Below are 4907 nucleotides of genomic sequence, written 5' to 3'. Positions count from 1 at the left end.
ATCCATTCGTCTATTGAAGGGCATCTGGGTTGGTTCCACAGTCTTGCTATTGTGAATTGTGCTGCTATGAACATGGATGTAGCAGTGTCCCTGTAGCACGCTCTTTTTAGGTCTTTAGGGAATAGACCGAGAAGGGGAATAGCTGGGTCAAATGGTGGTTCCATTCCCAGCTTTCCAAGAAATCTCCATACTGCTTTCCAAATTGGCTGCACCAATTTGCAGTCCCACCAACAATGTACAAGTGTACCCTTTTCCCCACATCCTCGCCAGCACTTGTTGTTGTTTGACTACATAATGGCTGCCAATCTTACTGGAGTGAGATGGTATCTTAGGGTGGTTTATGATTTGTATTTCTCTGACTGCTAGAGATGGTGAGCATTTTTTCATGAACTTGTTGATTGATTGTATGTCCTCCTCTGAGAAGTGTCTGTTCAGGTCCTTGGCCCATTTGTTGATTGGGTTATTTGCTATCTTTTTTTCAAAATTTTATAGTCATAGAAATTTTTGACTGTCTTAAGTTTCTTTAGATTATAACAATGAAGCTATATTATCTGTATACATGATTTTTTTGTACTTATAATTTCTCATGATTAAAAATCAAGAATTTACTTAAAATATCCTCACATTATTCCTGTATCAAGTACTCGAGTTCTAGAGTAAAATAGTATGCCAAATAGTGACCATTTTCTAAATTGTATTTTACTTTTAGTAATGCAAAATTACTCAAAATTTTTAGACAAATTGATTATTAAAAACCATCCCTTTTCTCTTTCAATTTGAAAATAGGTACCTCTTGTTCCTATTACGTATACACATACACACATGCAAACTACTGTCTTACCGTGTTACTTGTTACCCATTTAGACTGACAGTGATTTTCTTTTTCATTTTCCTTTGAGATAACTGCATTTCAGAGAATAATTAAATCAAACATGAGATAAAAGAAAAGTATTTCTCTCTGGAAAACATTTAAAAATCAAATTTTTTCATTTGAAATATTTTTCTTGGTTTTGATCAATGGGTTCTGTGTTCTCTGTAAATGCTACTCTTTGACATAATAGACTTTGCCTTCCATATGAATGATACATGAATTTTTAAAGTCTGCTTTTCAATACTCTTAACTCTAAAGCTAATATCTGTCATTACTTAATGGCTGGGATTCCTTTTCAAGTTACGAGGCCCATTTTATAGTTAACTTGCTTTATAAGAGTACATTATTCTATGCCTCCAAGTTAAAAAATCAAAAACCTAGTTTGAATGCCAAAGCTATTATTCAGTGCATAATGTCAGGTCACGTGAATCAGCCTGAACATTTGACAACCATCAGACCATGAAAGAGAAAGAGACAAACCAGATATAGTTTGCTGAAGCTGCTAGATACAGCTTGTTGAGAAGATGTTCAAGCTATGAGACAGAAGAACTTAAATCAGAAAGCAGGGAAATACTTAATGAAAAATTCTGGATAAATTGTGTAAAGTATAAAGCCTCCTTCTAAAATCATCTCAATATCTCTCTTTATGGTCTGTTTCCTTAAAATTTAATCTTCACAAATGCATCTTTTTCTTTTATCCAATAGCATAGAAATGCTGTCTCTCATTCTTCAGCTTAGTTTATATGTTGGTTGGGGCTCAATAAAAGCAGGAAGTTAAGTATAAAGTGACCTATGTCCAACATGCATCTCTAGTTCATGAACCAGCTCTTTTCATATGAGCAAATCACTTCTCCCTCTGCATATTGTTTTTTTTATCTTAATGAAGCTAAGTAGGTTAGATTATTACTAATTTTTTTCAGTAGCTAAAGCTTTTTACTGTTAATTTAAATTGTGTTGAATTTCTGAGCCTATTAAAATTTAACCATACAAAGTGAATATTCCTTTCTAGTTACAGAGTGAGATTTAATTCAATTGCAAATCTTTACTTATAACAGCTCTATTATCAGAATAATAAATGAGAGCTGTGCTTATTTCCCTCCTTCGTGGTATATGATCTAGCCCCTCTTTATTTTAAAGAAGTCACTGGTACCTGGAGGATTAGAAATGATAAAACAGAATGTAAAAAGTACCACAGACTTGGTGACTTGAGCACCACAATCTTATTTTCTCAGTTTTCTGAAAGCAGAAAGTCCAGGGTCAAGCTCTCTGTGGGTTTTATTTCTCCTGAGGCTGGCTTGTTGATTGTCTTTCCTTCAGTGTGCACCAGTTAAATCAGAGTAGGGCCCACTCAGATGACCTCATTTAATTTATATTTCTGTTTTAAGGGCCCTATGTCCAAATACTGAGGTACTGGGGTAAGGTCTTCAACATCTGAATTTTGAGAGAACATAATCCAGTCCATAACAATTTGTGATGAGAGAAAGCATTTTGTGAATATCCATGAGTGACGACCTAGTCTAAATAATAAAGTAGAAAATAAATAATACTCCATTCCTGGCTTTCTATGACCCACAGAAATATATAAATTCTCTTTCTACCGCACAGGAAGGCCAAAAAGTCTCTAGAAGGAATCATGGTTTATCATGTCTGAGAAGGGAGGCTTTCAAGTTGGCTCCATGGATGGTATTAAAACTCCCAGTAAGTCTGAGGAAAATTTAGACTGGGGAGGCTTTGGGCCTATTTTGTAAATGGAGATCCAGGGAACACAAGCCCACTGAGGAAACCATGGATCTAGCACTCACATACCCACCAGAGGTATATAGTTAGAGAAGTTGAGGCAGTCTCACAGCAATTTCGTCTGAGAAGGCATTAATCAGCCATTTTCTCTATGCCACAAATAAAGGGAAGGGAATTAGTAATGAAAGGTGATACAGGATTGTGACAGGAAGATCTTATGTCCAATGTAGCATAAGATTCAAAGTTGTCAGCAGGAGATGGCTGTGCAGCAGGTGCTTTTCCAATGAACAGTGGAAGGAAATCTTCCTATGAGTAAAATGACTAAGAATTCATGGATGCAATTTCTTTTAAAGACACTAGATCAAGCAACTCAGAACTAAGCAGAATTGGAACTTCAAGAAAGTTGGAGCCAAAAATATAAGAGATGCTATGGTTCATGCAGCATACAATTTATGCCTATGGATTTTGATCTACTACAATTTTTTTAAGTGCTAATTCAAATATGTGTGTTATCTGGAGTGGGATTGCACTTTTGTTTCTGGGTTTTTCCACAATAGGGCAATTGAATTACTACCATGGAAATAAAACTTAAACTAGGAAAGGTTTCAAACTCCCACTTTGCAGGAAATATTTAATGTTTTTATAATTTCTGAACACCTAGACTTTGTTAAACAAACAATCATGAAAGATGTAAAAATGATGTCTGAGGAAGCAGAAAAACATTTCATGTATCATGTTTTCAGTGAACAGATAACAGGTGGGGGCCAGGAATATAAATGCTTCGACTTGTCAATGAGAGAATAATGCAGATTGATAGCATTTGATCATTGGACTCTTGGTTAGGATAAGGTTAGATAACCTTGATGTCACAACAAACCCAGCAGTGAAACGCCAAGTGCATGCTGCACTCTTCCACTACCTTTCTGCTGTGCTTAGACACTTTCCTCCCAAATGGCACAGATCATAAAAACTGTCAGCAGTACATACCTGAATAATGCATCAGGAGACTGGAAGTTACTAAAAGGAAAGAAAAAATCCCAAACTGCTGAAACAGCAATACTGCCTACCATTACAGAGTGTCAGTTTATGATAGAGTTTATTGGTAGTTTCTGTTACTTATGTGGGATAGTTCATAATTCATAAGGAAACATTCTTGCTTACTTGTTCCATACAATAAAAAAAAAAATCTTACTCCAGATCTTAAAGCCAGGAACCTATGGAGGAGTTGTGTGCGTCAGCTTCATCATCTTAGATGTATTATTTAAGAATTTTTAGCCTTAGATTTCTCTTCTTTAAAATTCGGAAAATGCTATTTCAGAGTTACGATATTGAAATAATAATTGTCCTTAATTATAATATTATTGTTTCACAGCTTAAACATGTATCATGTATGAAATTTGAGGACAATATTTCTGGTAAAGTTTTAATTTAAAAAAAAAGGTATACTTAGAGGAACATATTTTTACAAATAAAATAAAAATAGTTTATAAACTTCTTAGATAAATTTCTCAACTATAAATAAAGCTGAATAAATGATGGAAAATAAGGAAGTGATTAAGGGATGAAATCTAAATATATGTTATCATTATGTATTTTAAATAAACTGACTTGATTAGGCAGAACATATATTTACCTATTAACTACTGAGAATTTGTTAATCAGATTACATGAATATAATCTCAGACTATAAGGGAAAAGCCAGAAAAAAATCTCAAAGTCACTTGAACAAAATCAAATGATGTTCTTTTCCAAAAATAAAAGGGAGGAATGAATTAAATGACTAAATTATTTTGTTTCAATTTCTAATCATGTGAAAATTGTTGCATAAAACAGAATAGTACAAATTTAAATTTTCCTGTGGTTATTTTTTATTGAACAAGCTCTTTTCTTAATGAAGAAAATTACTTCAACCATCAGACCAAGGAAATATTTTCCAAATTTATTCAATGTTATTGTATTCTGGGTAGAATTGTAGTCCCTGGAAACCAGGGACTTATGCCTAATTAATAGACTTAAGTAGACTATTACTTGACCATCAAATCTGTCAAATGCTTATATTTAAGTAAACAGTTTTTTGATTTGTGTTAACAATTAAATTAGAATGAAATCCAATTAAAGTTCAATTAGCAATTTAAAGATTCAGATTTGCAAAATGTACAGTGAATTTTAATCTGCTTTCAGTGATTGATGTGCATGTTCAGAATGTTAAGTATTTACATGTGCATAATAGAATTTTCATTTTCACATGCAGTGTGCATGCTGAGTCAATGCTTTCTAATAATTCCTATTCTAATAACAG

Source organism: Marmota marmota, unplaced genomic scaffold (assembly GCF_001458135.2).
Source record: "Marmota marmota marmota unplaced genomic scaffold, marMar, whole genome shotgun sequence".
In the NCBI taxonomy this organism is placed as follows: Eukaryota; Metazoa; Chordata; class Mammalia; order Rodentia; family Sciuridae; genus Marmota; species Marmota marmota.
This window is presented reverse-complemented; position numbering follows the sequence as displayed.